This window comes from Moschus berezovskii, chromosome X (genome assembly GCF_049115385.1).
Source record: "Moschus berezovskii isolate FMDL1 chromosome X, NW_MosBer_1.0, whole genome shotgun sequence".
NCBI classification, from domain to species: domain Eukaryota; kingdom Metazoa; phylum Chordata; class Mammalia; order Artiodactyla; family Moschidae; genus Moschus; species Moschus berezovskii.
In genome coordinates this window covers 32,283,980-32,295,593 of record NC_142488.1, presented here as the reverse complement: position 1 = coordinate 32,295,593, position 11,614 = coordinate 32,283,980, and the positions used below count along the sequence as shown (strand labels likewise).

Here is an 11,614-nt window from a genome sequence, read left to right as displayed (position 1 = left end):
TCATGACACTGATTTCTTAGATTGAAACCAGTAATGTGTGTCTGCATTGCAGAAGGGCTGAGTAGTAGGATGTGTCAGACAGAATGTTATATTTTGTCCTCTATACAGATGGACTCCCCTTGTTTATGATACAGTAGCTGTCACTTTGTCCCTTTTTAAATATTTCTGTGTTTTATAGGATTCTTATCTGTGATGATGGTGGGAGTAGAAAAATATTTGAGGAGGTAATAGAGTATTTGAATTATATCACAACTGGTAACAAGTGGTATTATTTTGTATGAAAGTATGGAAAAGATTTATGAATCAATATCACTATACTGAAATGGGGATCCTGCTCCTGCTGCTGCTGCTAAGTAGCTTCAGTCGTGTCCAACTCTGTGCGACTGCATAGATGGCAGCCCACCAGGCTCCCCCGTCCCTGGGATTCTCCAGGCAAGAACACTGGAGTGGGTTGCCATTTCCTTCTCCAATGCATGAAAATGAAAAGTGAAAGTGAAGTCCCTCAGTCGTGTCCTTCTCTTAGAGACCCCATGGACTGCAGCCTACCAGGCTTCTCCATAATGGGGATCCTAGTTGTCTTAATTATAAGAAATATTATATGTGTATAATTGATTTGCATGTTAACTTATAGAGATGGTGTGGAAAAAATTACATGTGGTAAAAAACTAAGTTTGAAATTCCTTAAATAATCCATAGAATAAAGTATTCATGCTTTTGTGTTTATGAACCTGAATAGCAATTTTAATGCTAGAGTATTTAAACTAATTTAGACCAAAGAAAGCTGCCAGCCATGGGAATGTCTATGATCAGAGATCTTTGTTTTCAAACTATTCTGCCTTTACAGTAATTATCAAAAAGTTAGCTGTGGTAGGTGATTCTAAAGTAGTTTTGCTTTTTTCCCTAAGATTTATCTTATATTCTTTTAGTATTAAACCTCTGTATTCTTAATACAAAGCATTAGATGTTTTATTGCTGAGGATTAAACAGAGTAATAAATGTAGATACTCTCAACACAAGGTCTGATATGCAATATATGCTGAAATGTATTTTCTGGATTTGAGTCAAAATCTTCCATGATCCTACATGATATAATCTGTTACTTGAAACTTGAAGAGTGTGGCCACCAATTTCCATGTATTCCTGACCAATATTTTTATTATGTAACCATTGAAGAGTTCTTATTTTCAAGCCTTGATTCATTGATCTTATAACCCACTATAGAGCAGCTTTTTATAATGTGACTTCATTGTTAGGTGAAATAATTTTCCAGCACCTACCTCACATGTCCTTATGGCTATTGAGCTAAAGAAGCAGTAGAAGGAAGATCTGAAAATATAGACTAAGACCTAGAAGTGTTAACTGAATGCACAAAAGTCACTGAGGTCTACAGGAGTGGTAGTGTAGAGAGAGTAGACTAGAGGGTTGGTGCTGTGTGAGAAAAAAGAAGAGTGAAATAGACATAAAGTAGAATATCATGGGAGAAGGAAATGGCAACCCACTCCAGTGTTCTTGCCTGGAGAATCCCAGGGGTGGTGGAGCTTGGTGGGCTGCCATCTATGGGGTCACACAGAGTCGGACACGACTGAAGTGACTTAGAAGTAGCAGAATATCATGAGAAATAATAAAGAAGCCAAAGAGGATTATATATTTATTTATTTTGATGCATGAATATCATTCATTTATGAACACATAATGGAAAGATGCTCCCCCAAAGAGGAAGGTGAATATTGACTGTCAATAGGACAAAGCTGTCTTCAAAAGACAGAGATGTGGCAAGTAGGTTCACAGTTGGGTTGTGGAGCCCATGAGGACGGAGCTCACCTACGTGTGTGTAGCCACAGGGGCAAGGTGCTGGAGGAGGCAGCTCAAGAATGTCTCCAGCTGCTTCTCTGATCTGTATGCAATGAGTCCTCCCGTGTTGGCCCACTGATCCACTCCAGCAGCGCCTTCGTTTCCCACGTGATACACCAACTGTGGCAAGTCAAGCCCCGTGTCAGGATTTCTTTCCAGGCATTCTTTTAAGTCCACCATCCCCCAACCCATGGCCCTGAGGATGGCGTGGGCAGCACAAGAGTCTGGCATCTGAGGCCTTAGCCATGGTTGTGCACCAGGACGTTTTCTTCAGTGACCCAGCTCTGGATTCAGTGGAGATCAACATTCCACAGGACATCTTGGGAATCTGGGTGGATCCTATAGATTCAACTTATCAGTATATAAAAGGTTCTGCTGACATGAAACCCAACCAAGGAATCTTCCCCAGTGCACTTCAGTGTGTAACTATTTTAATTGATGTCTATGACATACAGACAGGGGTGCCTCTCATGGGAGTCATCAACCAACCTTTTGTATCACAAGACCTACACACCCTCAGGTGGAAAGGACAGTGCTACTGGGGCCTTTCTTACTTGGGAACCAATATCCATTCCCTCCTGTCTCTCGTCTCTTCAAGAAACAACAGTGAAACTCAGAGCCAGGTGACCCAAAACCCCAGCTCCGAAGGCTCCCACCCGTTCTCAGCTGTCATCAGCACCAGTGAAAAGGAGGCCATCAAGGGAGCGTTGTCACGTGTGTGTGGAGAGCGCATCTTCCGGGCAGCGGGCGCTGGTTACAAGAGCCTCTGTGTGGTCCTTGGCCTGGTTGACATTTACATCTTCTCAGAAGACACCACGTTCAAGAGGATTTTATATATATATATATATATATATATTTAAATGCATGGGGTTAACTATATGTCTCATATTCTCATATTTCTGGTTCTTACTTTCTGAGTACATGGGATATTTCATTTCTTTGGATTATCCATGGGTTGATGAGACATGTAATTTTGGCCAGTGATGTACGAGTGGACTTTACATACATCACCTCTAGGCTGGAGCAGTTAGCTGGTGTGAGACATTTTAGAGTTCTTTTTTCTATCTAATATGGGAAATGACAGTGTTCAAGATGGTGGCTGCTCCTCTATCTTGATTCCCTGAGTGAGATGAGAGAGACCTCCTCTGCCATTTCTCAACTATTCGATGATGGTCTTATTTCACAAGAGAGAAATAAATCTGCTATTTTAAGTCATTAAAGTTTTGTAATTAGCTGCACCTTCACACATCTTAGGTTATTTACTACTGTAGCATGCCTTTACGTATTCTTCTGATCAGAGTAGGTAGATGGAAAATGAGACATTTAGCAAAAATGCAAGCTATGTGAAGAATGAGGCAAAGACAGTAGATGTAGCTCATTAGATATATTAATATTTATATGCCTAGATATGTACATGTGTGCATGTAGTCACATATATATTATATACACATATGTGTATACTATATATATATATATAATATGTATATATCAAAAAAGACAGCAAGAGGGAGGGAAGGAGGGTTAGGGAGAGAGACACACAGAGCAAGAGTGAGAGAGAACATTTTGTATAATGATTAAAAAACATAAGTAAGAAACCTCTTATGGTGGAAATGAGTGATGAAAGAATTCGTGGAGTTTTCTCTGAAATGTTTTGCCATAAAAGGAATAAGAGTAGGGAATCATTACAGGAAGCATCAGACACAGGTAAGACTTTCACATGTTTTTCTTCTGAAGCATGAGAAGATGAGTGAAGTTGCTCAGTCATGTCCGACTCTTTGTGACCCCATGGACTGTAGCCTACCATGCTCCTCTGTCCATGGGATTTTCCAGGCAAGAGTACTGGAGTGGGTTGTCATTTCCTTCTCCAGAGGATTTTCCTGACCCAGGGATCGAACCCGGGTCTCCTGCATTGTAGGCAGATTCAGTACCTATCTGCACATAGAGAAAAATGATAATAAAGGGGGTGCTAGAATACCTGGGATGACAGAGTGGAACAAGGTCCTCAGATTCAAGTTTGAATTCAGAGATTAGTTTCTTAAGTTTATTCAGGAGGACGGATGCTTCTTTCTTTGTTAATGGAGGGAAAATGAGCGATATAGAAGCAGGAATGTGTTCAACATTAGCATCAAAATTGCATCTTACATTTTATCAAAGAAGCATGGTAGATCTTAAATTACAATATTTTAAAGGCCATGATATAAATGCTAATCATTGTCATTATTCTGGCATAATGCGTACTGTGGACAGCTCCCGTTTTGTGTTCATTGTGCTCAGAGCCTCCCACACAGCACTTCTCCACTTTTGAAGCAACCTTTCACAGAGACATTTGCAAAGCGTACTTCACACCCTGAGTTTTAAAAACCACAGAATTATATCCAGAGCAGTTCACAATTTGCAAAAGGTCTATCACTTTGAAAAGAATAATTTGCCAGGAGTGCAAAGTTTACCTAACAAACATATTTCTCCTGTGAGAGGAAGAATATGTGGGAGCAAAATTATAGAGGGAAAAATCACTTAAGTCTATCTTACCCCTTGAAGTGGAAATTAGACCAATGTGTAGCTCAGAAATTACATATAAATGCCAAGACCTAAACTAGTGGTTCTGAAATTTCCATAGGTGTCAGTGTCACCTGTTAGCTTATTAAAATTGCAGGTGTTGGGGACCACACTGAAATTTACTGTGTTAGAATACTGAAGAAAAGGGGTCCAAGCCTTTGTTTTTTTGTAAGGTCACCAGGTGAGTTTTTGCACTCCAAAGGTCTAGATTTATTGATCAGAGCATTTTTTCATTAGGCTGATAGGCTCTTGAATTCCTCTAAAGCAGTGAGAGAAGTATTGTGTGATTCTGAGTAGAGTGGCTGTACTACTTAGGGACCAAAAAAGCCAGGATCACAGACCACAGGAAGTTGCTGTTGGAGAGAGATTTTGGTGCTTCTCTTCACATTTTATTGGTGTGGAGACTGTGACTTAAAACTGTATGAATCCTTTTTGTGAAGTGGCACAAAGGGCTGATAATCGAATCTAAGACTGGTTTCAAAGTTTAATCCCCATGTTTAACATAAAATGCACATAAAATATGTGGCTTTATTCTGCTGAAATTATTCTGTCTTTTAAGAACCCATTATTTCTCATATCTCTAGACATCCTGCTTTCCTTTAAGTGTTACAATTTCCAAGGGAAAAAGAAAGGGGTTTAATTTGTGGATCGATTTCCTAAATTTTATGTACTTGTGGGAGAGGTAAATGACACCTGTCCATGGAATAATTTGAAGCATTACTCTCACAAATATATATACTTGTTGTCTGCCCTTGTCCCACCCCAAGCACAGAGTTTCTCTCCTTCCTCTATAAGAAATTAACGGGAATTTAAGTGATTTCTTAAAAAATTAATTTTTAAGTAATTTACTGTGGTTCTTTAAATGATTACTATGTTGGAAAGAGCTGACTCATTATCTTACCAACAGCTTCACAAAACAAATGGGCTTTTGATTGGTTCCTTCTGTGATTGGAAGCCTTCAAGGCAGAAAGAAACTGCTGGAGACCTTTTGTTTGAGGGAAAGAAAATTTTTTGAAACTCTAAGTGGGGTGGAGAGTACAAAAGGAGGATTGAGAAGGAACCAAGATAAGTAATTCACTGAAATGGTATTTCTGGTGATTAGTGTGAAATGTGCCTCATAGAACAATATCAGGAGGAGTCAAGGGGAGGGGCCTCATATTGATTATTTTCTACCTTTTCCACCATCAAATGAAAATTTAAACCCAAGTCAACATATTTATAAACAACTTCGTATATTAAAGTTCCCTGTGTTTGAAATACCTAACATTATTTCTTTCTTGCATTTTTGGACCCTGTACTGCTATAACCACTCGATTAGGGGATGCATTTCAAACTTTGATAAAAAGAAAAGCATTTTGGTTATTATTTATTTTAGTTTCCATTAGACTCATTGATATTTTTGTGTAAGAATATTTAGTTTATTGTTGTTATTAAAGTTTTAAAAGAAATTCTAATGCCCTACAATTCTATAAATAGAAATTAAAATATAAATATTGACTAGAAGAAAAATTTAGTTGACAGTTTTAGATAAAGCCTGCTTGTCAAGAAAAAAATGCTTGAACAATCCAAAACACAGATGGGAAAATGATATGAACAAGTTATTTGGAGAAATGCCAAATAGCATTCTACAGTAATATGAAATTAAGTTCAATTACCCAATGAATTGGGGTACTTCACATTAAGATATCAATGACATACTGTTTTTTATTTTTGACAAAAATGAAAAAGAATGCCATCATCCAGAATTGGCAAAGCTGTGGGAAAATACATATTCTTATATACTTTTTGAGAGTGTGTGAATTTGCCTATCATTTTCAGTGGGGGTTAGAATCATCTACTGCAATTTAAAATGTCCATATATTTGATACAGAAATGCCACTTTTAAGAGTTTATACTAAAGACAAAACCCCAAAACCCACATGGGACCAAACCAAAACAACTGGAGTTAACTAAATTTATGGTATATCAATACTATGTAATCGGAGAAGGCAATGGCACCCCACTCCAGTACTCTTGCCTGGAAAATCCCATGGACCGCAGAGCCTGGTGGGCTTCAGTCCATGGGGTCGCTAAGAGTCGGACACGACTGAGCGACTTCACTTTCACTTTTCACTTTCATGCATTGGAGAAGGAAATGGCAACCCACTCCAGTGTTCTTGCCTGGAGAATACCAGGGACGGCAAAGCCTGGTGGGCTGCCGTCTATGGGGTCGCACAGAGTCGGCCATGACTGAAGTGACTTAGCAGCAGCAGCAGATATACTGTGTAATACTAAACAGTTGTTTAAAAGAATAACAGCTTTACATACTAAAATAGACTCCCTAATACATATTTTATGCAAGGCTAGCAGAACAATTAGTATTATGAATCTATTTATTATTTTGCAAATTTATATTTTGTTAATGATATTGTATTATATGATACTAGAAAATGTATAGATATGTTTAGGACGGTACTATAATGAATACTGTTGTTCATTGCCCAGAATCCTGATTAAAATTTAAGGATTTCCTCTCACTTCCCAGTTTCTCAGTGAGTGGGCTGCCTCCTGACAGCTGTAGGCTCTCAGTCTTTTCTGGAAATTGCCCTTGGCTGGTAAGTCTTGCTTCATGAAAGATCACAGGGTCTATACATACTTCTAGTCATTTCCAGGGTAGAAATGCCAAGGCTGCTTACTGTAATACAGGACATCTCTGAAGGGTCATCCCAGATTTCTCCATGGCCTTGACTCTAGCCTTGGTTAAGATTGCATTGTAGCCTCCCTTTCCCCTCTGGCCATTCCTGCATCCTTCATTCCCTTCTATAGGTATTGATCATCCTTATAAACCTGTCACACAGCAGTTTCTGTTTCAGGATCTGCTTCCCAGAGAAACCAACCTGTAACATTTAAAATTTATTATAATGTATACTCCCATGGAGGTAACTTTGAATGAAAGGGGAAAAGAGGGCTTACAATTTTCTATTTTCTTGACACCTGACTTTGAAATTTTGTTCATGTAAGGTAGGTAACACTCTGGGCTTATGTCACAATTTTTCTATCAGTATAAAAACTATTATCTTTCTAATTTTTAAAATAGGTCAAGATTTTGTAGACACTCATGGACTTTAAGTTCTCCTTGACAGTGAATTTCTGGATTACCAATGTATGGTATGTATAGCTACCATAGCCTGTTGCTTGAAGCATGGAAGCTAACTTCTCTATTGAAATATATTATTTCTTTAATGAATTCCAGAGCTGTCATCTCATTAAAATAGCTCTAATTTATCCTTGTTGTCACTAGTATTTCCATAATTTATGCATCCTAATGATCTTTGAAAATTACACCACTGATGAACAGTCATTCCCCCAAACACTTATTGAGTGCTTGCTATATACCAGACATATGGTACATATTCTGATTTTAGGATGCAATGTGAAATAAAACAGAAAAAAAATTTCCTTTTTATCCTAAAATTTATATTCTGGCAGGGAGTTAAAGCTTATGAGATTCTATTTATCTACTTATTTATTTTACTACTTTAGTTACAGTAGATTATATGTGGTATACTAGAAACTGTTTAGTTCTGTGGTTAAAAAAGAAAAAAACATATATACTGAATATATCTGTCAAAAGAGGATACGCTTTGCTGTTATAACTGCCTCTAAATCTTAATATCTTTAGCAAAACATATTTTATTTCTCACTTCATCATTTAGAGCATGACTAGTTCCTATCACAGTTTGGAGAGAAAGTGGCAAATTAAATGTTACCTCCTAAAGGTTTCCAGCCCAAAGTGATACATGTCATTAATGCTTATGTTTCATTAGCCAAAGTAAATCAGGTGGGAAATCTGAACTTATAAGTTTGAGGTACAGTTCTTTCACACTCCTTAATAGAGGAGAAGTAGAATGACTTAACTGTTTCAATAATTTTTGTAAGTGTGAAGAACTGGGGTGTGCAATGAAGATAGTTCCAGCTTTAAATCAGATTGTAAAGATAGGTTTCATGGAGAAACTATTATTCGGTCAAAGACAGAGGAGGTAAGACCATGGATACAACAGAGGGAGGAACCTCCCCCATTTTATTTTGTAAAAATAATTTTCCAGATAAAGGAAGTGGCTAATGTAAAGTCATCAGGCAGGAACATGCTCAGTGTGTGTGTGAGGAAGAGCAAAGCCAGTGTGGCTGGAGTAAAATGAGCAAGATGGAAGGCAGTAGGAAGTCAGATGAGAGAGAAAAACTTTAGCAATAATATTTAGGACTTTGTAGGTTGTAATAAGGACTCTGGCCTTTACTTCAAGAGAAATAGGGAATCATTGTGAGATTTTGACTTCTCTGTAGACTGGGGCTCTCATCTCATATGAAAGTATTTTCCGTTTTCCTTTCCCCTGATCTCTCTGAAAAACTGACTGTTGTTCCATAATCAGCTTGCAATCTTCAAGTTTGTTCAGGACCTCTCAGTGGCTGAGTGCAAATAATCTCTGCTCTGCTAGGATTCTGCTGACATCAGTCCTTACTTAATCACTGGTGCCCTTCTCCCTTTCCCTGGTCATTATGTGTGCTGTGCTTAGTTGCTCAGTCATGTCTGACTCTTTGTGACCCCATGGACTGTAGCCTGCCAGGCTCCCCTATCCATGGGATTCTCCGGGCAAGAATACTGGAATTGGTCACCATGCCTTCCTCCAGGGGGTCTTCCCAACCCAGGGATTGAACCCAGGTCTCCCACATTACAGGTGGATTCTTTACTGTCTGAGTCACCAGGGAAGTCTGTGGTCATTATATGCCAAATAATTTGCACTTACTGTCCCTCATACTTTCCAAAATCTTTGACTCACTAATGCTACCCTTCAAAATCAGTTTTTCTTGAAAAGACCAGAGAACATTTTGGTATTTTCCATGCAGTTTTCCCTGTTTTCTCTACTAGACACTGTCCATACCACTGAAAGAAACGTATAGGAACTATGGCATTGCATTGTTCCTTTCATTGGTATGGGCATGGTGTCTAATGCATGCCAATTGTGTTCAGAGTAAAAAATTCTTTGTCCAGTGTGGCAGTATATATTTTCTGAAGCAAGACACAGTAATTACTGTTTATAGAGTGTTTCTTTTTGCATACCAGAAGCATATAGCTACAAGTAAAAACATAAAACCTTCTCAAGTCATCTCAGGAGATAACCTTGAATAATATATCTGCATTAGTCTGTTACAGCTGCTGTAACAAAACTGTCTTAGACTGGGTGGCTTATAAACAGCAGAAACTTACTTTTCATAGTTCTGGAGGCTAAGAAGTCCAAGATCAGGGCACTAACAGATTTAGTATCTGGTCAGAGCTTGCTCTCTGGTTCATATATAGTCATCTTTTTTCTTTGTCCTCACATGACAGAAGAGGCAATGGAGGTCTCTAGGCTCTAATGTGGAGAAGGCAATGGCACCCCACTCCAGTACTCTTGCCTGGAAAATCCCATGGGCGGAGGAGCCTGGTGGGCTGCAGTCCTTGGGGTCGTGAAGAGTCGGACATGACTAAGCGACTTCACTTTCACTTTTCACTTTCATGCATTGGAGAAGGAAATGGCAACCCACTCCAGTGTTCTTGCCTGGAGAATCCCAGAGACGGGGGAACCTGGTGGGCTGCCGTCTATGGGGTCACACAGAATCAGACACGACTGAAGCGACTTAGAAGAAGAAGAAGAAAGAAATGGCTCTAACATAAGGGCACTAATACTATTCACGAGGTCTCTACTCTTGTGACTTACTTACCTACCAAACACCCCACATCCTAATACCATTACAATGGGGTTTAGGATTTCAACATATGAATTTTGGAGGGATACAAACATTCACTCCCTAGCATTTTGCCTGCCCCCTGCCCCCAAATCAGGTCCTTTTCAAATGCAAAATATACTCACTACATTCTAACAATCCTAAAGGTCTTAACTCATTCCAGTATTAACTCTTAAGTGTAAAATTAAAATTCTCATCCAAATATCTAAATCAGATGTGGGTGATATGATTCATCCTGGGCCAAATTGCTCTCCAGCTGTGAACTTGTAAAACAAGAACAAGTTATATGCTTCCAAACTCTGGTCGTGGAACAGGCATGGGATAGGCACCTCCATTTCAAAAGGGAGAAATAGGAAAGAAGAGGGGGATAAGGGATCCCAAGCAGGTTCATGCTACAAGGCAAACTCCATGAGCTCTTAAGGTTCATGAGTAATCCTCTTTACTTAATGTTCTGCCCTCCAGGCTCATCTGGATGGCCTGGAAAAACTCTTTCCATGTGCCCTGTGGCCATCGTCAGCTAGAGTCCCAAATCTGTGGTTCTCTGTGGCCTCATCCTTTGAAACCCCACAGCTCATGTACTTTTGGAGCCAGTAGAGATGGCGCCATGTGAACACTACCAAGATTTGTTGCCTGTACCCTCTTGCAGGGTGGACATGGTGGCCTGTGCTGTATCAACGCCTCCTGAAGCCCTTTCTGGACTTACAAAAGACCATGCAGCTAAAGTGAGGAGTGGAGCCCAGGAGGTGATGTGGTGCCAGGCAGCATGCACCAAGGTCCTGCAGGTGCTGGTAACTCCTCCTTTGAAACCGTTCTCCCCTCAGGTCCTTCTACTCTGGGCCTGTGATGGACATGTCAGCTCCAATGAAGTCTGAATTTTTTCCTAATCTTTGAGTGCTGTTGCTTTTTTGCTTTAGTAATTTCATCTTTAGGTCATTTCTCACTTCTCACATTACTGCTGACATAGTCAGGAAGAACCAAGCTTCACTTTCAGTACTTTGTTTTAGATATAACTTAGGCTCAGTATCAAATTTTCTCATTGTTAAGTTCTACCTTCCACAAAATACTAGAACGTGACTACAATTCAGCCAAGTTCTTTGCCACTTTATAACAAGAATTTCCTTTCCTTCAGTTTCCAATGATATGTTCCTCATTTCTGACTGAAACCTCATAAGAATAACCTCTATTGTTCATATTTCTACTAACATCTTGTTCAGTATTGTTTATGTATTGTCTTTGTTGTCGTTGTTTATTCACTAAATCATGTCTGACTCTTTGCAAACCCATGAACTGTAGCCTACCAGACTCCTCTGTCCATGAGATTTCCCAGGCAAGAATACTGGAGTGGGTTGCCATTGCCTTCTCCAGGGAATCTTCTTGACCCAGGGATCAAACCTGCATTTCTTGTGTCTCCTGCATTGACAGGCGGATTCTTTACCACTAGCGCCAC

The 11,614-nt window shown here is 39.3% G+C and overlaps 1 pseudogene; it reads left to right on the top strand.

Annotated features, from left to right (window-relative positions):
• The first annotated feature begins 2,096 nt into the window (after positions 1-2,096).
• LOC148773257 (inositol polyphosphate 1-phosphatase pseudogene) lies at positions 2,097-11,039 on the top strand (annotated as a pseudogene).
• The last annotated feature ends 575 nt before the right edge of the window (positions 11,040-11,614 follow it).